At 38.1% G+C, this 26,046-nt stretch overlaps 1 protein-coding gene across 7 annotated transcripts in view; it reads left to right on the top strand.

Moving 5' to 3' along the window:
• Positions 1-20,213: 20,213 nt before the first annotated feature.
• Positions 20,214-26,046, top strand: part of CNOT2 (CCR4-NOT transcription complex subunit 2) — a 63,937-nt gene continuing 58,104 nt past the window's right edge. For 2 of the 7 annotated variants that reach the window (XM_063309140.1, XM_063309139.1), the window contains exon 1: positions 20,572-20,897. The gene's annotated coding sequence lies outside the window, so the exon portion shown is untranslated. Of the gene's footprint in view, positions 20,323-20,571; positions 20,898-26,046 lie in introns of those variants that run through there. The other 5 variants (XM_063309138.1, XM_063309143.1, XM_063309141.1 and 2 more) reach the window with 5 other exon arrangements.

Genomic DNA, 26,046 nt, shown 5'->3' with positions numbered 1-26,046 from the left:
ATGTGACTGTGATTTCGACACTCCTTGCCAGCTTCCCACGGACAATGAGAATGGGGATGCTGGCAGGAAGTCACTCCTGCTCCTACAGCTTTTTTACCCGCCTGTGGTCATTCTGTTTATCTGTTTAGGTAAGTAAATATTGACCTATTACTGAAGTTCATTTGCCACTACAATTATTTTTCTATGATATGTACTCTTCTTAGATGATCACGGGGCCATCCAGCATTGGGGGTAAAACAAAATATGGTCAGCCGAAAATTTAATGTTCATTCTGGTCACATCAGACTGTACTATCTTTCTCTGAAAGGATGACCCAAAGGGTCACAGGGTTATCTGGTACCCTAAAAAATTCATGCCATAACCCAGTGGGCCATGGGAAGTAATGTCAGGGGCCAACAATTTTTTGTATTGTTGTTTCTCTTTTAGAGGAAGCATCTCAACCTTGAAAGCTTTTTCCATGACATATCTCCATGTTGTAATTCAGTGTTTCTCAACCTTGGCAACTTTCAGGTTTGGACTTCAATTCCCAGAACTCCCCAGCCAGCATGCTGGTGGGGAATTCTGGATGTTGAAGTCCGCACATCTTAAAGTTGACAAAGTTGAGCATCATTAGCTGAATGAGCATGCTTTAAAGTACAAGATTTAGGTGTATGATGAGATCAGTATTTAATGAAAAACTATGGAAATGATGTAATGTTGTAATACATTGTTGCCTTCCTAGTAGGATCACCTTAGAACATAATGACAGAAAAGATCCAGCCCTCCCTGTACCATCAGCTTGAGTTGTTCCATTTCCCTCATTTCAGACGGGAACCTTCAGATTCTTGGAAACAAGGATGACAGCATACCTGCATATAAGCCTAGCATCAGTTTCACTGTGTATATGTCAGTATATCAATTGTTCCTGAGTCCTGTGACCAGGAGGATGCATCTTCTGGATTATGAGCTTAATTAGAAACCAAGGACAGGCAGGAGCAGAAATCTTGCCTATAAAGCTGCTCAAATGAAAGTACTTATTGAAGTAATATCTTTTTCAATTAGCTCCAAACTGGATATTTTCCCCTGTCAGACTATCCTTGATTATATGGTTGAGTTGCCCAACTTTTGCTGGTATGTCAGAGGTGGTCATTCCTGGAGTAGGATATTTCAATGACATCATTTACATCATCACCATTTTACAATAGGATTGGAATGCACAGAGCTGCCTATAAAGACTACTTGGAGACTGTAATTAGTGCAGAATGTAGCTGCCTGTTTGCTGGTAGGTTAGAGCAGTGTTTCTCAACCTCAGCAACTTTAAGACGTGTGGGCTTCATCTCCCAGAATCCTGAGAGTTGAAGTCTGCATATCTTAGAGTTGCTGAGGTTGAGAAATCCTAGGTTAGAACTATTTTAGAAAAGTAAAACCTCTATTGCAGGCACTGCCTTGGCTGTCCAAAGGTTGTCAAATACAGTTCAAAGTGCTGGTGGTAATGTACGAAAGCCTTTACGGCTGGGTCCTTGCTATCCATGAGGTCCTGAGTGGTTGCCTGTCATGTGAGGTCAATTCTGGCATGTACTGTAAGTTGCAGATTTCTCCCCCAGAACATTAGCAGGGTTGTGGCCTGGAAGCAGGCATTTTCAGTAGCTGTCAAGCCCATCTGGAAAGGCTTGCCCCAAAGCTCTTAGAGGAAAATGGTTGAAATGATCCTCTTTCTGCAAGGATTTGGGAGTTCAACACGCTAAGTACAAAGGCTGTTATGCATTGTTTATCTGTCTTTTTGGATGCTGCTGTTTTGTTTTTACATTTTTCCTTTTTTTTGTCTATTCTACTGATGCTATTTAGGTCTGTGAGTTGCTTAGAGTCTTTAACTTGAGCAGCATGTACACTTTGTAAAATAAATACATATGTTGTACCTCTGGCAAGTGTTGGTTCTCCTAGCAAAGCAAGATATTCCAACCTTGGAACTCCAGTGTTAGTGCAGAAAGAAGGCATTTTGGGAATCTGCTCTGGGTATCCTGGGAGAAGTTGCAGACTTACTGACAGCCCTGGTTTATTTAAACAGCTAGTCTGAGACAACTATAAGACAACAGTTTCCTAGGTTCCTTTCCTTTTCCCAAGATTAGTAATTATCTCTTTGAGGAAGACGGTTCAAGTTGCAACTTGTTGTCTCATCTGTGTTACTGTGGCCACTTCTACTAGTGTTGTAGGGAGCCTGTCATCATGTTTTACCTGCTTATTAAATGTGAGTTGGTAAGAAAGGAGAGTTTGCTTCCTTAATTTGCAGCTGCTTCGACTGTAGAAAGCGACTTCAACAATTGCAGTATACAGTGGTTGACTCAGTGTAAATGACCATATAGACATCCCAGGAAAAAGCATTATAGAAGGCAGGTTGTTCTTCTAAGGGACAGCATTAAATGTTGAATGAACACTTTGTTTCATTCCTTTCCCACCCCCCAGTAACAACTAAGAAGAATCTCCTTGGAGTAATGAGATAATTGATGGTGTGCCCCATTTTCTTGAATTAACCAAGACTAAACCGTTCAATTGCTTTGTTTAAAATTGATGGTGATTTTAAAATGGAGTTAAAACAAGCAATGGGTCCAAATGTCTATTTTTATTTTCTGCTTAGAATAAACTATTGAAATAATGGGACACAAATTAGTAATAGAAAATCTGGATTTAGCACATATCATCTGTCATTGTGCAGTCCCTTCTTCCATGTGAGACTTAGTTCGGATACTTCACTAAGACACAAATTAGTATACAATTGTAAGAATGAACCATACTGAAAGACAAGCCATAGACATGGATTACGAAGTTGGCTTATTTTAATAAATCAATTAACATGAACCACTGGACATTCTCTCCCATACTCAGTGAAATTTTTAACATTTCAATTATCATTGCCTCAGTCAGCAGGAGGCCACTATTGGCACAGAAGTCAAAATTCAGCTTATTCGAAGGAAACCAAGCTGAGGACCGCTGAACATCATTCCTGCCCTAATTCCCAGAAAGGCTGTCCAGTACTTCATTTCTGATCCCAAAAAGTGCTTCATGCATTTTATTTGATCTAGTGTGGGGGAACAAATGCAAAAGAAACTTAAATATGATATGCAATCCATCCATATAAATGTAGCCAAATACTCTTGAATTCTTTGGTCGGTGATATATTTCCTCATGTTAATAAGATGTCAGTAATTTCCACTGAACTCAGTACAACAGCAGTACATCAGATTGCATTGTTACACCTTTGAAATGTCATTTCCTTATAAGATGAAAATGAAAGTGGTCCTGTTAGGAAGGGAAAATGAGCCATTCTACTTATAAGAGTGTCCCTCTGTAAGTGGCAGTTCCTAGACAATCTTGACTGACCTTGGAAGCTAAGCGTGGTCAGCCCTGGTTAGAATTTAGATGGTATACAAGTTGGGAATATTCCAGAGCTGTAGACTGGTCTGTGAAGTAAAAAAACAAAATCAAGAAAAGGCATTGCCAAACCACTTTCATAACACTGCTGAAAAAGTGTAGGATGCAGTTACCAGCATCACTACGGTATCTTTATCTTTTTATTTACATGAGCAGGATAATGCAGGAACTAAGAAAAAAAAATCAGATGGTATTCCAGCCTTCACATGACATAGTTCACTGCAGCAGCACAAATTAAAATGGACCCTAGGTGTGGATCTGCTGATTAGTTTAATTTAAGATACAACATTCTTTTCACAGCTGTGCAATCCAGAACCCTGTTACTGTGTAGATTAGAAGTATAACTGATCAATAAAGAGCTAGTTAAGTAGCTTCCAGGTTTTGGAGTACCATTAGAAATAGTATTGTACTCAAGGAGCCTTGTTATGTATTTTCATTCCAATCCTAAATAAAAAGTATGGAAAATGCTTCTGAGAGCTGAACAGATAGCCATACTCTCATAAAGTGGCACCACTAACGCTGCCTGATATCCGCATAGAAAGGGAAATTTTATTAAAAAGAGATTACGTTTTAATGTAAATGTATGCATATATGTGTGTCAAATAAAACTAGGGCTGTGCAGAAGTCTGGATTCAATGGGCAAAATGTATCTTCAAATTCTCACACAGTACCTCTCAGGAACACCTTCACACAACTGCATCTTTTTCAGGGCTTATGAAGCTCCCCTCTATAGCTGATGCACAATCTTAGGGAAGGGCTCCTTTTCAGCATTGTTAAAAGAAGGCAGTGACAGACTGGGCAGGAGCTAACTCAGAGCCCTATATTAGTGAAACGGTTGGAAGCCAACACAACAGGCACATACAGCGATAATCCTTCATTTTCCACACAGGGGTTCAGCCGTTTGTTCAGCTGTGCTCTGAGAGAAGTGCTGTTCCCATCAAATGGTGCACAGTGAAGGAAGTCCTTTGAAATAGGGCTCGGCTTGACATGTTATGTACGCAGAAAGTAATTCATGCCTTTCTTTGCTGAAACGTAGGTTCATAGAAATGGAACAGAAATTACTCTGTCTGTCCTGGCATTCTTCCTTCTGCAGCTGCACCTTTTCCCCTCTGTTTCTTTATGATCTGCAAATTTCTCTCTCATGATACAGAGCAATAGCAAAAATGGTGTAATTCATGTTGTTTATACAGGACTGTAACAGCAGCTGTATCCCCCTGTCTTTACTGCAGGGTTTGGAAAGAGATCAAATACCTTTTCAATCTTTTTCAAAAGCTCCATATGGATGGATTCTGAGTCAGTCTTCATATGGCATAGCAACACCATTTTTGATTTACTGACTGCGTAGTGCACTACAGTACTGCTCTGATCGCTTGGCTGCTTGTCTCCATTTGCAAGACATGCTAAGCAAACTACCCATCCTTAGTACAGCTGCGCATGTATCAATAGATCAGAATTGGGCTTTCTGTGTTGTAGGAGTGGGCACTTGAGGGCTTGAGTGGTTTTTGATTTCTCTCTATTTATGACACATGGGCAAGAACATCACTGCTTATGTAGCCAAAAGGCCAGCAACTCTAAAGGTGAGAGGTATCAGCAAGTCTGTAAAAAAAAAAAGGCTAAGGATAATTAGGGAGATAAAGACTGAGTATTCTCAGTGGCCATGGGATGATTGATTGATGTGTGTGTGTGTGTGTGTGTGTGTGTGTGTAGAGGGGGGTACATTATAACTCCAGTTGGGAGGAGGAATGAAAGGAAATGTTATGGAGGAGTTAAATGATTGAATGGGGCATTTCACACTGTCACACTTTGTCATGGAGAGTGATTTACCTCTTTCTCTTCTAAACAAACAGAACTAGAAGATGCTAAGATATATTTGGCAATAAAACTTACACTTTCAGAAAAGTGGAGCTTTATAGCAGATACTAGCAAGAGCAATGGTTGACTGAAAAATGGGACTCATATTTATCTCTCTCTTTTTTCAGATTAAGAATGCTTCTGAAGTTCGAAAATAATCTAAGGCCTTGTGGTTTATACAGAGCTTCAAAAGTTAGCATGTGCAGACAAAGCAGTGTAAAATGAGCCATTTTACCGATTCAGAAGCAGCTTCCAAAGTTCAAGTTTGTTTATACATCTGCTCTGCCCTTCTCTAAAACTCCGCTTATAGCTTGTGGTAGGTATCCGTAATCATGCATGTCTCCTGCACAGGGCAGTCAGCACTCCCACTTTCATCTTCCAGTATCATCTTCAATTGTTTAGGTCTTGGTGTTGCTTCAGTCATCTTTGGAACACTTCCTTGTAAATGTGGCTCTCCAGCGTGGTTACTATGTTACTATCTATCGTATAGTACTGTATATCCCAGCCAGCAAGGGCATCTTCAAGCTGCCAAGGTTGAGAAGCACTGATCTGTATCTAAACCTTGGCAGCTTGAAGATGTGCTTGCTGGCTGGGGAATTCTGGGAGCTGAAGTCCACCTATCCTCAAATTGCTGAGGTTGAGAAACACTGGCATAGATACTATGCTATCTGCTACGTTCAGTCAAAAAGACAAGGACATAACAAGACATGGGCTGGATATCATACATGTACTAAGTTGCAACCTATGGTTATTAACAAGCAGGTTTACACTGTCACTATGAAATAATCTCCATAACAAACCGTCCCACTTAATACAAGAGATAATCGATGATTGATGAGATCACATAGGATTTGGAAAGAAGTGTTGACAGTTAAAGTTGAATGGAATAATTTATTTCACCATTTCTCCCTCTCTCTCTCAGTACAATGGAAATCTTAGGACAGTATTTCACCTCACATTTAGCCAATGACATATTTTTATTTGAAGCAAGCCTTGTGCAGATTAGTGCAAGAGATCAACCTGTGGAAATAATCTGATTCCTTTTCCCCCAAGCAATTGGGAAAATGGATGCTTTTGATGTTAACTTACGCCTATACAGATATATATTAAAACATTAGCATTAAAACAATGCTGGAACAATGCTGCCCTCAGTGTGTGTGTGTGTGTGTGTGTGTGTGTGTGTGTATAACGATCCACAGTTGAATTAGATGTCATAAAAGTGGTTTGAATGTTTTGTAACAGTCATATAGATTTATTCTTTTCTTACTTCTGTATTAGCTAAACAGGTTTCTCTGGCCATCTATCCTAATGGGAATACTCAGTGACCTTAAAACAGCCATGGCATGATTTAATGGCTGCCTCACCAATACAAATGCCATTGAGCTGAGTGGGCTGAAGTCTAAAAGCAAATTTAAGGCTTATATGCTATAACTTATCTGATTCAACCAAATACTCTAGCACAGTTTTGAACACATTTTTCACTTTCCACCTACAGTTTAACTCAAAGTGTCTATATTTTAGTGAGAAGGGAACTCCAGTGATTATTGTTGGAATTATCAGGGGTCAACTCAGCATTGTCTCATAAGCATAAGGTGGTCTCTCTAGCAAACACACCTCTATTGTGCTTGTGGGATGTCACACGGGTCACCTGATTTCCACTGCCTCCTCCTTCTTGGGCTTGGGGATTAACAATCTCTGTTATCCTTCTTGCAGACCTGCAAGCAGGAGGTGCTATGTGCAGCTCCTCTCCCTACCATCTTGCCTGCACGCACACTTTCTATTCCACATAGAAAGTGTCTGCAAAGAACCAGTGATGATTAAATGTGTTCTACTATGAACCTATCTGTATCCAGATCTACTGAATAAAAATAAGCTATCTCTATTTTTTCTTCATCTAACTACTGTGTGAAGACTGAATTTATTTCTGAACGTAATTAAGCTTAATGTGCAAGTTCCTTTCTTGGTTCATGCTTCTACTCTGCAGGATGGCTGTTAGCTGCTTGGAGTTCTTTTATTAACCTTTAAAAACTCCATCAGTTATAGCAGGGCTTTCTTCACAGTAAACATATATAAAAGATTGTACTTTTTTATTGTAAAATAGTCATGTGTTTATAGGCTACTTTTTGGATTATGCCCATATATATAGAATTGTGCTGTTTTAGTTTTATTGGCCCATCAGTTTGCTACTTAGTGTCCAAAATCTTCATGTGTCTTGCAGCAGTGGCATCTGTGTTGAGTATCAAAACATGCAAAATGCTGGTTTTTTTATTATAATAAACATCACACCCCATTATATGTACAATGGAGCAATGCTTTGGTCACAATACCACAACTGCTATCTTGCCTGTTTTGACCCCCTGTGGACCTTGCTGCAGACATTTTGGATTGCAAAATCTATCACCAACAGCTAGCATTACCAATAAATAAACTCCTTTTGACTATGGTTTTTTAAAATTATTATAATATGCCATCAAGTCATTGTTGACTCCTAGCTAGCACATAGATAGATTTTTTCCATGATGATGTGTCCCTAACCTGGTCTTTCAGGTCTTCCAATGGCACATCCATCACTACAATAACTGAGTTCACCCACCTTGCTGATGATCATCCTCTTCTTCTCTTTCCTTCCACCTTTCCCAGCATTATAGCCTTCTCCAGGGAGCTAGGTCTTCGCATAATGTGTCTGAAGTACTGGGCTTGGTCATTTGTGCCTTGAGTGACAACTCTGGGTTGATTTGTTTGATGATCCATTTGTTTGTTTTCTTGGCTGTCTACATTATTCTCAGGAGTCTTCTTGCACACCAAAATTCAGAAGCATAATTACTGTTCATATCCTGCTTCTTCAAAGTTAAACTTTCACTTCCATATAGTATCACAGGAAATACCACTGATTGCACAATTCTACAGATAATTTTTTTTAAACTCTTGTGGTTGCTAAAAGCCAGTGGGATCCATCAGCCATAATTTAAATCTAATTCTCTTTTGAAGATATTTAGGTTAGAGGCTCTCACATTAATTAAGTTTATAACATATGGGAAAAACTGTAACTTTGGTTTGTCTTGAACATGTTATTTTTGTGTTTTTGGATCATTCTGAATTTGAGAATTTTTACTTAAAGATCATTAAAAAATCACTAGTTAAAAAGAAAGCTTAAAAAAAGCAACAAATTTAAAAAAGGCAAATATGTAAATATATATATATATACACACACACACACACACACACACACATATACATATATATATAGTATTCTTGAAAAGAAATACATTTTAAACATCCATGTTCAATATTTCTTTCCAAAATGATACAAGGAGAATAATGTATTAGAAAAAATGTTTCTTAATATAATGGTGACCAAATCTTCTGAATTTGTCCTTTATTGTAGAGTTTTAGAAAGCTTTGTTGTGCTGTTAACCTTGTGACCAAAGCAGCTTATTTTTAAGTATCTTTATTCCAGTGAAAGATTGTAACTTTACTTTTCCAGTGTTTTATACCTTTTGAGTATGTGAGAAAGTATTTATCACACTTACTGTTTTAGCTGCATGACGGTGCACCTTCTGCAATATTGCTGTTCATATGGGATTATTAGAACTCTCTAGAGAACTCTACATGTCCTTGTGCCATAAATGTAATAGTACTGTTACTATTTGCTGTTAAATCCCTGTCTAAAAATTCATAACACTATTTTTTTTTCTTTTTAATTCCTTGCCATAGCATGCCAAGCTATTATTTTCTACGTTGTGGATATTACCAATTTTGGTCTCATCAAAATGTATGAGAGAAGAGACATAAACAATCAAGAGGTGTGATTCAACTGGCCATTTATCTCATAAATGGCAACTTCACCTAGGTGGCAAGAAACCTGGGAAGAAGCATTTCAAATCACTCAAAGAGACTCTACCTTAATTAATTCACTATAAATGAAGCTGGGAAATTCTTCTTAACAGTTTCCGGGAGTCTGTATTAATCTCTCAGCATTACTAGCATTAAAAGTATCTTACTGAAATCTGTGTCGTTCTTGCATGTCGATCTTGTCCAGCTGAATGGGGTTTGACAATACAGGTAGTTGTCATTTAGCAACCACAATTGGGACTGGCAGGTTGGTTGTTAAGCAAAGCAGTCACTAAGTGAAACTGCAACTGTGCTTATGATCTTACTTAGCTTTTCTTTGCTTTACAGACCTGCAAAAGTTGTAACTGTGAGGACCAGTCATAAAGTTAGTTTTTCATCACTTCATAACTGTGAATGGTCACTAAATGAGGCAGTCACTAAATAAGGACTATCTGCATCTAAAAGGTACCCTGAGTTAGTGTAAGAATAACTCTACACTTAAGACTTAGTGATTGAAGCTGAGCTCATATATACATGTATCATCTTTCAACTTGGTATCTGACTGTTAAATTTATCTCTTTGCTCATTCATGCATATCAGTAATCATACACAATTATTAAGTGGTCTTGTTTTTTTGTACCAATTTGGGCATGAGAAATGTGATGCCATTTCTTGATCTAGCTTCTACTTAAGGATGAACACCATATAATGACTCTAGGTTCTGGTAACATACAATGGTTTCTGTTTGTAGTAGATGCTCTTTAAACTTGTTATTTTAAGAATTGTTTCTTGCCACAGAATATACAGAAGTTTCTTGCTATATTTCATGGAAATAATACTAATTTACTAACAAAAACGTACTTGTGGTTAGTCACACACACACAAAAAATCTCAGTTGCAGAAGACAACCCTAGAACTTTAATTAAATAGCTTGTTAGGTAGTTTACAGGTTATAGCATTAGTGGAAAAAAATAAGATGGTCTGTGTGTAATGAGATCAGAAAAACATTGACAACTTTTGTGTAATATGGTTATATTAATACATGCAAATAAGAATACAGTTCAACATTAATGTACTCATTGTACAAGGAACATGGTGAATAAACTGGAATAAAAAAATAACAACAGAGATTAAATGATTAACACTCACATACTATATTTAGCACTGTAGGAGCCAAAACACAAACTATAATATATCTGCTTTAAAATTTTTCTTATTACTGTTATTTAAAATAATCAGAATAATTATTTCCTGTCCAAGTTTTATGGATAAGATAAAATTAATCATTGCTGATATGGTAGATAAAAATTATATTGAACAATTGTCCATCTTGTCTGTTGTGTTACTGACTGGTACCTAAGTTGTTTTGAGCAGTAGAAATATAAAAGCTTGTTCTTCCTGCCCACAAACTAACTCTTATGTTTATTTTTCCTAGCAGAATTAGCCTTGATGTTTCAGGATCACCCATTATATTGCAAAACGTCCAGTTCCTTAAATCTCCATTCTGATCTCCAAAATATTTCATTGACAGTGAACTTTAACTTTAATGAACTTGTTTTGTGATCACTTCTTCTCTTCTGTCATTTTTCAGTTTCACTTGAATAGCATCTTATTCTCGCACCACAAGAACAATTCTTTCTGTATAGTCTTCAGGGATTAAATTGTTATTTTACCTAAGTGTTTCACTTCTACTTTTGTTTCATTTTCAAAGTGAATGGGTTGTTGACTCTTTCCTCCTACCATAATTCTCTCTCTCTTTTTTTTGGGTGGTAATAATTTTTGCTTGCTTTCTTTGATGCTTTTTCAAGTCAGTAAAGGTAATTTATTCTTAAAGAAAAACATGTGCTTAAAAGTACTACACTACATTATATAGTTCAGTTCTGCCCTTCTGTTGTAACTGCTGCATGAAAAGATTGTTGTTGTTTATTTGTTTAGTCGCTTCCGACTCTTCGTGACTTCATGGACCAGCCCATGCCAGAGCTTCCTGTCGGTCGTCAACACTCCCAGCTCCCCCAGGGACGAGTCCGTCACCTCTAGAATATCATCTATCCATTTTGCCCTTGGTCGGCCCCTCTTCCTTTTGCCCTCCACTCTCCCTAGCATCAGCATCTTCTCCAGGCTGTCCTGTCTTCTCCTTATGTGGCCAAAGTATTTCAGTTTTGCCTTTAATATCATTCCCTCAAGTGAGCAGTCTGGCTTTATTTCCTGGAGGATGGACTGGTTTGATCTTCTTGCAGTCTGAGGCACTCTCAGAATTTTCCTCCAACACCACAGTTCAAAAGCATCGATCTTCCTTCTCTCAGCCTTCCTTATGGTCCAGCTCTCGCAGCCATATGTTACTACGGGGAACACCATTGCTTTAACTGTGTGGACCTTTGTTGTCAGTGTGATGTCTCTGCTCTTAACTATTTTATCGAGATTTGTCATTGCTCTTCTCCCAAGGATGAAAAGATTATTATTACATAAATCTTTTTATGTCACTAGAATATAAAAATAGGCTGGCATAATAAATTTATGGTGGCATTAATGTACTGCAGATGTAAAATAATAATAAAAAGAATTTAATGGAATTTGGATGTGGGTGCTTGCAGAGGGATTATGACTTAGTCAAAATTGTACGTGCATTCTTGGATTACTCCTATCTCCAAAATCCATTTTTGTAAATAAATCTGGGAAACTGAGTTGTCCTTTCAATGTGGGATTTTTGTCTGGATGTGTAGACTGCCCTTTCCTTTCTACACAACTCAAATGTCCTTCCTGTATAGTGTTGGGTATTTTTTTATCTGTGCAAAGGGTTTTATTTTATGAACCTCTCACTTGTGTATCTATAGAGCTTCATGTTACTGGCCTTGATACATACAAGAATGAGCTATGCCCTTTGCGGGGTGGGATTCTTTATACTGATGATTAGTACATGTCATTATATGGTACATCATTAGCTTTTGAATTACTTGGAATTCTGGTACAGGTAGTCCTCGCTTAACAACCATTTTTTTAGTGATGGTTCAGACTTACACTGGTGCTGAAAAAACCAACTTACAACCGGTCCTCATATTTACAACCGTCACAGGGTCCCCGTGGTCACGTGATCACAATTTGGGTGCATGGCAATCAGTTCACATTTATGACAGTTGCAGTGTCCCATGGTCACGATTGCCATTTTTGACCTTTCCAGATGGCTTCTGGCAAGCAATCTCAATGGGGAACCACATGATTTGCTTAATGATTACATGGTTCACTTAATGCCTGTGATTTGCTTAATGACTGTCGCAAAAAAGGTCATAAAATTGGGTCAGATTCGCTTAATGACTGCTTTGCTTAGCATCCAAAATTCTGATCCCAATTGTGGTCATTAATTGAGGACTACCTGTAGAACACTGCTGCCACAGTATATCCACACACACACACACACAAATCCACAGTTTCTAGACAGAACTAGGAATCATAAAGGTGATGTTGAATATTTTGTAACAGTCGTAGAGAGTGTATTCTTTTCTTGCACCTGTTATTAACTGGATAGGTTTCTCAGGCTTTTTATCCTAATGTTTAAATCATGTGAGCACTCAGTAGCCTTAGAAGAGTTATGGAAGGTAACAGACCTCTTGAACCCAAGGATTCTTTCAATCCTTTCTTTTCATTCAGCTCTATCCACCTCCTGTTCTGCAGTACTATTTCATTTTCTCAACCACAACCGCGGCTGGCTTTTCCTTCCCTTCTGCCTGGCATTATACTTTCTTAGCAGCAGTCACCGTTTGCTATTCTTCTGCTGATTCACCTGAAACTGTTGCTAATGCTTCTACTACTGAATTGTTTACTATTGTTAACCACATGCATTTTAGCAGTGAAAACTAGCTTTCTTGCTTCCTCTTCCACCTTCTTCAGACCTGTATTGGGAGTCATGATGTCTCTTCTTATAAAGTGGTACAAATTGGTGTTCCATTGTTATTATTTCAAACAACTCTTTCTCCTCTCAACCCAATACTCTTCCCACTGATAATTTAAAAGGACCTTTGCTTCCTAATCTTTAGGAAAAATGCATTTTCTATCCATCAGTTTTGAATGTGTAACTGACAAGTGGTATCTGTGTCAACCACTCCCCCCCCCCTTTTTTTTTTACCAACAATCACACATCATCTTACTGTCATTAAGAAGCTGGTATCAAAGAACTTGTTTTCTATTTTTTGTGGCACTTCATTTCATGGTTCTGGTTTCCGGCCAGCCACTGGCCTCCTGATGTAACTACAGTATCAGCCTTCTTAGGCTCCTTTTTGCCACAATTATAACTTCCCATCTTTGCATCTTTTCTTAAAAGTACTGTGGATTTCCTGGCCAAAACAAACTTAAACAAATTGTACGGTCTTTCAGGCTAGGTTCTTTTAGTTCAGAAGTACCCAATCTGAAGATAACTCCAAACTATTCAGCTTATATTTAACTCCTGGGGTAATTGAAAACACAATAGATTTAGGTCATTTTTATCATCTACACTAAACTGTCTACCTTACTCTTGTCTAATCATTTATTCAATAATTTTAACAATTGTGTACCAAATCCTACCCAACATTTCTTTGCTTTGGGGTATGAAGATCTATGCCTTTTCTGGAAAAAAAAATCAAATTGTGTATACAATTGCTTTAAAGGAAGCATATGAAGCAGCTTTATTCTTCAGAGAGATCATTTTAGATGTTTGCCAGGTCTTCTTTAATCACACTTGGCATGAATTTAATGAAGTCATCTTTTCTAAAGTTCCATATTTTAGTAGCTCTTTCAAACATGGTTAGAATCTTATCACATTCACTGATGAGTAGGATCAGTCTTTAATTCTACTGTAATCACCCTTATGCAGTGCAACTTAGAAATAAGCTCCTTCCCTGTCTCATTAGAAATGCACTAAGTTTAATTTTTGTCTTTTGTATATATTGCAACCATTTTTTCTCTGCACGTTTAAAAATATTGTGTTTTCTGTCAGTTTGAAACAAATATTCAGGAAATGTGTGCCACTGATCTCTTAAAACCAATTTCCCCTTATTTGTAATAGAACAGTTCCATTTTATCTGCTGAATTTTACCATTTATTTCCATATATTCTTCTGGGACTTTTTTCTTGTTCCATTCATTTGCAGTTGTTGGATCTTCAGATTGGAACAGCATTGTAATTTGTTTTTCAACACAGATTTCCTGCATTTAAATATTTAGAACTAAAAGGAGTTTTTCCTACAATTTTATGTTTCTTGCTAATAAAGTTTCATGTTGTCTTTACCCTTCTCTCTCACCCTGGCAATATGCTTTGTAAAAAATCTTCTCTCCTTCTTTGACAGGGGAACTACTCTAGCAGACAGGCATAATCTGGATACAATCTTCCTTGATTTAAGGAAACTCTTGAAAAGGTTCTACATGTGTCAGCCATCTGGGGCAAACCAGATCAGGAAACAGACTCCACAGGAAGAATAGAACTACACTTTTCTTGACATAGGCTGTAACAGAATCTGGTAAGCCTGATTGTACTTTACCTCCCTTCCCTCTTATATCCCAGTGAATCAGGAAGGACCCTGCTCAAGTCTCTTCTAAATACTATCAAGTTTCCCAGGACTTAAAGGAATGTTTCAGTCTTCTTTGCTTATTTAATGGTTCTTCTCTATTTCCCTCCAGGTCATCTCCCTGATTCTCTACACCATGATGTTCTTATTAATAAGTTAATAATAATAAATAGCTAATAATAGTAGGTAGCTAAGATCCAGTTTGACTAGTGGTTAAGGCATCAGGCTAGAAAGCGGGAGACTGTTAGTTCTAGTAATGCCTTAGCATAAAGCCAGCTGGGTGACCTTGGCCAGTCGCTCTCTCTCAGCCCTGGGAGGCAATGGCAAACCATTTCTGAAAAAACTGGCCAAGAAAACTACAGGGATTTGTCTAGGCAGTCTCTGAGAATCAGACATGATTGAACTGATTAAAAAAAAAAGTAGATAAGGTAGGTAAGATGAGGTTTAGAAAGCACCAAAGTAAGGTGGGTCCACAACTGGCTGGCTAACTGCACTCAGAGAGTGAGCATTAATGGCTCTACACCAAGCTGGAAAATATTAACCTTTATGCTTCTACTAGAATCTGGATGATGGGACTGATGGGCTGCTTATCAAAGTTACAATTGACACAAAATTGGGAGATCTGGCCAACACGCAGGATCAGGTAGCAAGATTGCTATCTAATCTGGACAGGTTGAAAGACTACAAGATGTCATCCAACAGGCAGAAATATAAGGGAGAAAAAATGAAGGACAGGCATATAAGATGGGGGATTATTGGCCAGGAAATGCTACATCAAAAAGTACTTGGGTGTGGTCATTGACAACAAGATGAGCATGAATCAAAAGTATGAGACAGCTGCCAGAATGGTTTACATAGATCTGGGCTGCATTAGAAGAAGCACTTTATCAAAGAAATTCAAAGTCAATATTCGTCTGTACTCAGCAGTGGAGAACACATCTGGAATACTGTGTAGATTCTGTGCATCAGTTTTCAAGAAAGAGATTGATAGGCTAGAGGATTTAGGGCAGCCAAGTTGATACAAGGACTTGAGAATATATCCTATGATGATAGGCTGAAGAAACCTAGAATTCTCAGTTTGGAAAAATGAAGACTTGAGGTGACGCACAATAGTCATGTTCAAGTACATAAAGGGAAACTATAGGAAAGACTGTCAAGAACTACTGTATTTTCCATGGTCACAGAAACTAGGACCAAAAATAATGCGTGTAAGTTGTAGCTACTAGATCTTGTTTAAATATGTCATCTGTACAAGGTAGAACAGTCTACCTACATGGACTGTGAGTACTCCATCTCTGGAGGATTTAAGAGACTGGACAGTCACCTCTCATAGGTGTTTTAATTGGTTTTACTGCACATCACAAAGAGTTGTACTAGACTGTTATTGTGGATTTTTCCAGCTCTACAATTCTATGATTCTACCCAATCTGCTACTAGGGGCTAGCATCCTGACAGAGCACTCTCCAAATGCTTCAAGTATGGAGAAAAGGGACATCTCAAGAGGGACTGTTCCCAAGTCAAAGTCTAAGGTAACAAAATTTAGTCTAAAAGTCATGGGTCAGAAAAAGCTACCAGTAAAGATTTGTATTTAGCATCAATACAAGTCTTAGCCCATGAAGTAAGTAGATGTGGTCATAGATAGATATCCAGTAGTGGCTTGAGGGAATTCTGGAGCTACAATGCAGAGTCAGGCATTTTGGAAAATAAGTTAAATAGTCCTAGAAAATATCACTAACAAAAAGTTGTAGTTGTTGAAATACTAGTAGAAGTGTTCTGAAGTGCTATTCATAGTTTGTAAGCAGTTATAGAAAGCAGAGTTGGCCAAACAACTGGAAAAGACTAATTTATAGTTCAGTACCAAAAAGGCAGTGCTAAAGAATGCTCAAACTAATAAATAACTGCACTTATCTCAAAATATATGAAACGGGAGCTACAAGGTTTCAGAAAAAGCAAATGAACCCTTGATCACATTGCAAACTTCCAAAGGATAATGAAAAAGGAAAAAGTATTTAAAATATATTTATTTTTGCTGTATTGACTTTACTAAAGTTTTTACCTGCACAGACCGTAAGGTATTGTGGATTGCCCTTAAAAATATGGATATATCAGACCACTTCATCTGTGTATTAAAAATCTGTATGTTGTTCAGGAAGCAACAGAAGATGGGACTACAACAGCTGCTCTGATGCTCAATATTAATAAAAAATAAATAAAAACAAAAACCAGCGGTATGCCAGCTGTTGAGAGCCAGTTTGGTGTAATGGTTAAAATCAGAAGCTTAGAAACAGGAGACCATGAGTTCTAGTCTTGCCTTAGGCAGAAAACTAGCTGGGTGACTTTGGATCAGTCACTCTGTCTCAGACCTAAAACATCAAACCACTTCCCAAAATGTTGCCGAGAAAAATGCAGGAACTTGTCCAGGCAGTTGTCAAGACTGATGTGAGCCCAAACAAAATTAGCTGTTATCACCAGTTGAGTGCAAATATGTGAAGAAGTAATGGAAGAAATAACAGACTTTATCTTCCTGACCTCAAAAGCCACAGTGATAGAGACTGCAACCATGAGAGTGACATCTGCTTTGGGGGAGAAACACTATTACAAATCTAGTCAAAAGATCATGCTGACAGTAAAGATGTTGTCAAGATATGGCCTCTTCAGTTATAAAGCTAGACTAACAGAAAATCTGAAAAAAAGAAAAATTGATGCCTTTGTATTGTGGTGCTGCAAAAAAGTGCTCAGAGGTTTTTTTCAATAGCAGATGAATAAATCAGTCTTGAAGCTAATAGTGAAACTAAAGCTTATTTTGGATACATAATACAGAAGCAAGGATTTTTGGAGAAGACCCTGATGTTTGGAAAAATCAAAGGCAATTTAGAAAGAAGCCAGCAAATGAAAAGATGGTTAGACACTATCAATATCATGAGCAAGAGCTCACAAGTACTCAGAAAAGCAGATACTGACAAACAAGCCTGGAAAGCTGTTGCTCACTGCATACAAAGAGTGGGAAAGAACTGAATGACCTAACAGCAAAACAGAAATAAAGACTCCAGTTATTCTGGAAGCAACATGGACAAGTCCACATAGCTTTTTTGGCAGTAGCACAGAAATGGCTTGCCATTGTCATCTTCTAGAATGTTTTTTAACTTCTCAATCTATCCTACAGTCTTTTTATTTCCTGGTGATCTCTCACCCATATACTAACTATGTCCAACACTGTTCAGCTTTGTGGGGATCAGCCATAGTCACTTAGGTGCTGCTGTCTTTATCGCCAATAGTTAGGTAGTGCTTCGCAATTGTCTAATAAAGATGATTTGTGACTCCCATTTCAACAAGTTATACTTCCCCAAAAGCCTAATCCAGTAAGGGAATTTCCCAACAGAATTGTCAATTAATGCTATTTCAAGTACTACATATTTTCTACATACGGAGTGCCCAGCTAGGTGGCAGTACCTAATTGACTTTGGCTGATATCAAAAAGCAAGGATGAAACACCACTAGGAAATAGGCTATGTGGGGGAGTTGAAAGAACACAATAGGAAGCAATGGCAAGTCATTTGTGTATTGTTATCAAGAAAGCTCAACATATGTGACTATGAAGTCACCAGGAGTTACATTTGACTGTTCTTGGCAGATGATCATTTGTACACATAGTAAAACAAGACATAATTGTCATAACTGAATACTTACATATGACTTGCAAGGAATTTCCTATCTAAAACAATAATCTATATAATAATGCCTAAAATTGACTCCAATCAGATACAAGGATTTTGGTACGGACAGCACAAATAAAATCCAGGCACATTGTTAAAATCTGCAAGTCTAAACACATTTTTAGGGAAGACAGCCTTTTAAATGCAACAGGAAGTTTTTTTCCTATGTAAAATGTTTACATTTATATAACACCTTTATATCATATGAGACACTTTTGTGTGTGTTTGGATGAGTTCCTGCAGTCTGCTTGGCAGGATTTTGGAAATAGTTTGCTATTGCTTTTTTCCTAGGGCTGGGAAAGAGTGACTGGCTAAGGTCATCCAGCTTTCTGCCTTAGGCAGGACTAGAACTGTCTTCCAGTTTCAAGTCTGGTGCTTTAACCACTACAGCAAACTGCAGTGTTTAATTTATGCCCTGCAATTGGAAGATTTAATTTGTTCCCCACCCACACCCCATTATATGTTCCATATATTTAAAAAGCCAACCCTCTGTACCATTTTGATATATTACTTTATAGAATATTAGGTAGGAAAAAGCAATTTATCATCCAAAATACTATGATCTGTGGAGATTACAATTACAAGATCACATTTGTGGGAGTTGTTTCATTAGGGTCTTTTCGTCAAACTCTGCTACTCAATTATAAGAGATGCTGTAGTTGTAGATTTGTGCAGTTTTCATTTCCATCAGGAAAAGGAACCAGATTTAAACACTGCAGCTTATGAACCCAAGAATGTATCTACATACTGATGGAGATACCCGCTCTAATTAAAAAATTAAACTGGGTCACCTTGCCTGTTTTAAAGATTAGCACACTGAGTATGGCACTAAAATGTTATTACCACATACCCTGGCCCTAAGACCTTAAGTTTAAATACAGTGCCTAGTACTGAATCTGATATCCTGTGTAAGGGGACCATACCCGATTCTACAATTTTACTTATTTACTGAATGTTTTCTAGAATCAACATGTTGTATTTAGTACTCCTGTCTTTCATTGTTAACCTCGCAACAAATATCTGCGGTAGGAGAGGTGAAAAATAGACTGGCTCAGGGAACCCATCCCTGACAATGGCTTAGACTTGGGTTTCTTCTATTTTAATCAATGCTCAGAGGTATCACTACACTTGCTGTAGTCCCAGTTGGAATTTGAGCCCATCCTCCTTCTGTATTGGGTAGAAATACAAATACATGTCCTTAACAAGTTGTTATTCTGAGGATTGCACAATGTAGTCATATTCTTACACAAAAACCTTATATGCACAAAAAAAATGGGGAAGTACTATATACACCTCTTGAAATACACCTGTAGGGGGTCCAGGAGGGTTATTTGCATATTTAGAAATGTCACTTTGGAAAAAAATACCTAAGTGACTGCGGAATAGTAACTGCAAAATATTACAGCCTGACGGGGGTAGTGGGGGGAGGAGAGTTGAGTTCTCCCCAGCCTCAACGCTAGACTTGGTATGAAACTACGGCTACCGTTTCTTCGCTTTCCAAATGGCCCGAATGAGTCTGTGTGTGCGTGCGTGCGTGCATGTGTGGAGCAGCTTCCTCCTTCCACCGTGTAAAAAAGCCCCCTCCCCTTTCCCCGGATGTCTCAGAATCTGTTCACTGTTCCTGCAAGGCCGCTCTCTCGGAAGTTGGGCCCCGAGATCCCGACGGAGGCGGCGGCGGCTCCACTGCTGCTTCCAGCCGCCTCGGGACGGGCAAAGCGCGGCTAGAACGAGGCCCGAATCCTGCCGCGCGCGAAGAAGGCAGGCGGGCGGCCTCGTTTCTCTCAGGGGCGGGAGCGAGCCTCAGTCGGAAAGGCGGTTCTAGGCCAGCCTACCGCGTCTGCCTTCCCGCTTGTCCCGTAGTCGCTGCCGGGCGGCGGCGGCGGGGTCACGACGGCAGCGGTGGGGTCAGAGGGTAAAGGTCGCTCCCCCAGCATCCTCCGTGTGGGGTGCTCAGCCATCTTGGATCCTCGGGACAAGAAAATTCATGCGGTGAGTTCGGCCCTATTATTCTTCCCCCGCTACCACCTCCTCTGCTGCGGCCCAACTACGAATCTGCCCGGGAGTCCGCGGGCGCCTGGGGGAGGGCTTCTGCCGGGTCCGGTGCGGTTTGGGCTCCCTGCGGCCTGCCTCATCCCACTCGGTTTCCGTTTGCTTTTGTCTCTCTGAGGGAGCGAGAACGGGGGGAGATGTGTGAGGGAAAGAGGAGGGGGAGGAAGACGTCGCGGCGGCGGCGCGACGCTTAGCACGGGAGTGCAGGAGCCCCGAGGCCCAGCCCGTTTGCGTCCTCTCGCCTTTCCTTCCTCGGTGCTCGGAGCTAGGGGGAGGCCCCGCCGCGGGAGGCGGCACAGGAGAGGCCGCGCTCTTCGGTGCCGTGATCTCGGTTCAGCTGCTTCTCCGGCCCCCCAGCTGGGTTTCCCGCCACAAGCCCCCTCTCGCTTGCATCTCTCGCGGAGGCAGCGCTTGGCCTAGTTGTGTCTCGCTTTGCCCTTTATGCCTCCGGGGTGCGAGCGCCGTTCGGGGTCCGCGTCGGAGCATCGCGTTGCCCCTGATGCCTGAAACTCTGGGTAAGGAACAGATAGTGCAGAATGCACTCCTCCTTCATAAGTGTGTGTGAGAGGGTTGGTTCGTAGGTGTACTATTACTTTCGGGACCTGCTTCTCCCGGTGAAAAAGGCCCGTAATGTAACGCATTGCCCTTAGACCCTGTTGCCTCAAGAACTTCGCCGAACAGACAGCCGTAAAGAATCTCCTTCCGGCCCCCAGCGAGGTTTGCAGGACAAACTTCTAGCTGATAGATTTCGTTTTTTTTCTCTGGGACGAGGTTATTGAAGGTCTTGTTTTGGTTTGAAAGTAATCGTTCAGCAATGAGCACTGCAGCTCCCCTGTGATAAGCTGATAACTGGAGCACGCTTAAATGGGAAAATTTAATATATGTTTTCTCTGCAAAATGCAAGGCGATCCTTTGTTTGCTTTGTGGCTGCATGTAGGAACGCGATCAGACTTGTCACATTTTAGTGAACAGGAGTTAGGTTTTGGTGAGACTGTTTGGTGCATCCACTCAGGTTAAAACATGATGTAATCAGTTTGTTATGTGGCAGGTATGTAAAGGTCGATACCCTGTATATAACAGAAATTTACTTACTCTACATTATAGTTGCTATAGGGACATGGTAGAATGGTAGAAACATGGTAGTGTATTTCATGTGAGCTTTATCCACTCTTCACCTGCTTTTAAAAATAATATCATGGTGCCTTTTAAAACTACAATTAGCCTGTGTCATGTAGTGTTCCTGGTACCAATTCTTGGCTCTTAAACTCTTGAAAAGTTTTCAAGAGTGTCAAACTATTCTATATAACTGGTTGCTTGGGTGCTGTGCAGACTGTTTTCTTGCATTTTGGGGGAAGATATTCTTCTTGCAAATGAAGAAGTGGATTATAGCTCACAAAAGCTTGTACCATAAGAAATATTTCTTGCACTTAACAGATGTAAACTGTAGAATTCTGAAGTACCTCTAGGAGCTTCCTCTGTTTTTTAGCAGCAATTTGTACTATCTCTGTCTTTGCTTTACTGTTTAATTTCCAGGAAATATAAGGTGTAAATAATACTAAATATGAATTGCTTTATGATTTGTAAATACTTAGCAAAGCATTTGTAGAGAAATGTAGTCAATCATCTCTTCTCCACTAATAGCTGTAACTCTCCCCTCCCCCCACCATAGATAAACCACAAGCAGGGTTTCCACCCATAATATCAAATGGAATTAAGAAAAACTGACTAAAAATCACACCACCAATTTTTAAAACTTTGGACAGTTCTGGTACAATGTAGTGGAAAATGGGAATGATGGTTGATAATTTTGGAATCTGTTTTTAATCTTTGAATCTAAACATCTTGAATGTGTGCATGAAATACTTTTTCATACACCTTGAGAAAATCTACATTTACAGACAGATACAGAGGTTCTGTAGTTACTATTTTTCAGCTGTAAGGTGTAAGGGTTTTCAGTACTTGAACAGTTAAGCACCCTTCCTTAGACTTCTAATAGTTTAAAAGCAGTTTAGTGTAGCAATTAAGGTACTAGACTAGAAACTGAGAAAATGTTCTTATCCTGCCTTAGGCAAGGAACCTGGCTGGGTGACTTTGAGCACTCTCTCAAACCAATTCACCTCACATAGTTGTTGTGAGAAAAATAGGAAGGAGGATTGTGTACTCTGCCTTGAGTTGAACAGAATAAAGGCAGGATGGAAATCCAATAAATCTTTCTGAATGGTATAGTTCAGTAATATTTTATATTACTCATACATCTCTAGCTAGAATTACTGTTTATGTGGATGAATGTATACTTAAATATGAACATAGAAAAAGTAGATCATAGCTTTCTACCTATTTATAAAATACATTATGTTTATAGAGCTCATTCTAATTTTAAACAAAACATGAAAAACTATCAATCTAACATTGCAGAAAATTAGTAGTGATTATCAGTTATTGATTAGGCTGTTCTTATGTTTTAAAACGTTTTAATTAAATTTGTCTGAATGTATTATTTATGCATTCTTATATTTTTATTGGATATAATTATACCATGAACATAGATTTTCCTATATGTGGCTTTTTCTGTAGATTGAGTGACTGTACACAATTTTTTTCCCACTGAGTCTTATCTTGAGGAATCCATAGTCAGAATTCATTATAATTCTGGCTAATTGTGACACCAGTATACAATATATTTTCTGTTACTATGTGCTGCATTTTATAAAATTAATCTGTTGGAAGTATGAAGAATAGTTAAGTACTGTACAAAGATTGACTAGTATTATAAAACTTTTGTGTTAATAGTGGTAGAACACTCAAATAGTCGAGTTTTTTGTTAAGAAATATAGGATCATGCTGAGACATAATATAGCTTGCTTTCTTTTTGGTTTAGTGCATTATGATGTGTAAACTATACTTTTTCTTTGTATGTTGTCTGAACCTAACCAGTTGTGATTAATATGACAAACTAAAGAAATCAGAACTTACTATGATATGTGGCCCCAACATAGAGAAGTGTGTTGCATAGTATAGTGTTGGAGTATTACAATTAAAAACAATACCACCCTCAAACCCATTTGTAATATGACTCTGAGTGTCCTCCAAATATTAATATAATATTGGGCCACCAAAAAGTTGCCTCTCCTGCATTAGAGTATGAAAAATGTAGTTGCTAATGATATAAGATTGCTTCATTTCAAGTGTTCAGATACATATTTTTAAGTTCTTGTTTTATTGAACCTGAATATACTAACTGGGCTCACACACCATACTAATCTGATTGGCTTTAGGCATGATTTGTGGAACCAGCTATGATAGCTAGGTTCACATAGTGCTAAGTCAAATCTAAAAACCATGTTAAAGCTTATTGCAGTGTGTGAATCTAATCAGTAAGAAGTTAGATTAATAAGACACAACGTAAACAAATTTCTTGATTGTGTGTATATTCCTCTTTTATACTAACATCTAGCTACTGAATATTTAAATATATCCAAACAAAACCAACATGATATGGTTTGTTTGGCACATGAGGCTCTTTTTTGTTTCATTTTCCTATTTGCACATAATAAGTAAAGGGTATGAATTTATTTACGCTGCAGCTTGTTAAGCCAGGGTTCTCTGATATTTTGATAAAATTTTCACAATATATTTTAACTGCTATTGTAAGTTTCTCTTTTTAAAAAAAAATAGTATTTAAGGCAGCTTAGTATCTAATAACTGTGATGATTCTAATTTCTAGTACACAGATCATTACATTCTGTTAGGAAACTTATGTTTACAGCCAACACAATTATGTATATTGTATATGCACTTGTACAATGATCTAATACATGGTTTGTGTACTATTTTCTATGTGGCTCAATTTTTTGTTGATATATGTTGGAAATAATACATGTTCTCTAGACTGTCCTGCTTTTCTGATTTGCTTAGGATGTTCTAGAATACATTTTGATGCATTAGAGATAATTTTGATTATAAAACAGATAAAGCTACTTGAATATTGGGATTTAAGAAAATTGGGAAATAACAAAATTTCAAAGGTTTGACATATAATTAAAGAAGAGTATCTTCTGATATTTCGAATTGCTTTTGTGTTAACAAGCATCTACCAGAACCTTAGCTGATCAAGTATATTACTTCTATCTCTGAGTTTTAAGGAATTAACAGTACAATCCTATATGTGGTTAAATAGAACTTGGTGTCAAGTAATTCAGTCTAGGATAGTAGCCTGAAGTATTGGTCAACTAATCTTACAATGTTTGCAGTGCTTACAGTGAACTAGTTTAGCAATGAAATATTGTAGAAATATTGTATTATTAAACCTCATGATTAGGTATTCTGTGCTGATTCTTTGTATATCTGCAGGTAGTTGAAAAATATGTGATAGGATGTCCTGCACGTGATCAGTTGTGGAAGTAGATTCCCTATCCAAAAAGTCTTCTGTTGAAGACTGTTGTCTGCATATTAATAATAAAGTGTACAGAGCTCTGGCAGACCCCAGTGGTAACTACAGTATTGGAGTATACTGCTTTTATAGTTCAAATCTTCCTTTTTACTCATTAAAATGTTCGTATTTTAATGGGTAATATTTCAGTACTAAAAAATCCAAGTGTTTTCAGAAAGCTAACCTTCTAAATTTATGCACCGCTACTGCTTTTTTAAAAATAGAAAATATTTCTTTAAAATAAGTTTATTCCCTCTGTTTTAAAATAAATTTGGGGCATTTTATTTAAATTGATTAATTTAATTTATTACATTTATTTAATTTATTAATTTATTCGCTTCAATTGGTAATTTATTACAGTTTATTATATCTTTCTACAGGAATGGCTTGTAAGGTGGCTATGACGAAGGGATATTTTTTCTAAACTGAGAAAATCATTGTAGGGCCTTAATACCGTTTGATGAGAAATTTTTTTAATAGGTCGAACAGCTGCCTTGTCTTGGCTGAGAGATGAGTTGCCACAGGACAACACCACCTGCCTGGCTTTTTTCCACTACCTTTGGTGTAAAGAAATCAGTAGGAGGAAGCTTTTTACATGAAGATAAATATTACTTGCTGATCAAGTCATTATAAGTTATAGAAAAGCAGCTAGTAGATATAGTTAACTATCTTGTTTATTTCCAGGGAAGTATATGGAGTACAAAACACGAAGTAAGTGTGCTGTAGATTTTTTTGTAAATTGCCCAGAGAGTGGCTGTTGGGTTGTTAAAAAATTTAATAAATTAAAAATAGTAGTTTTTGGAAATTACATGAGACCTTGAATTTGGTATGCTTTTTTTTGGTATGTATGTATGTATGAGTAGATTCAACAAAAAAAATAGTTAAATAAATCTGATAATTTTAGCAAGAGGCAGTTGTTCTGAGCAGCACCTAGGAAACCTTTTGGTTTGTTAAGACATTTCTCGTAGGAATAAACTGCTCATTTATATTTACATCTCATTGATATTATCAATAGGGACTGGTTTTAGAGCACCTAATTCTAACCCTATAACTCTTTAAAGTAGCTGCATTTTTTCCTAGAATCATGTGGCTGATATCCGCAGATTACTGTGCAACTTTGAGAAAATTTAAAAATTTTTAGAGGTTGCTTTAAAGAGTTGCAGACAAGTACTACATTTGTGTTCCCACACACACTAAAGCACATTTTTGGAATTGAAACTGGTGTATTTGAAGAG

Source organism: Candoia aspera, chromosome 7 (genome assembly GCF_035149785.1).
Source record: "Candoia aspera isolate rCanAsp1 chromosome 7, rCanAsp1.hap2, whole genome shotgun sequence".
NCBI classification, from domain to species: domain Eukaryota; kingdom Metazoa; phylum Chordata; class Lepidosauria; order Squamata; family Boidae; genus Candoia; species Candoia aspera.
The sequence above is the reverse complement of the archived record's forward strand: the minus strand, read 5'-3'. Positions and strand labels throughout refer to the sequence as shown.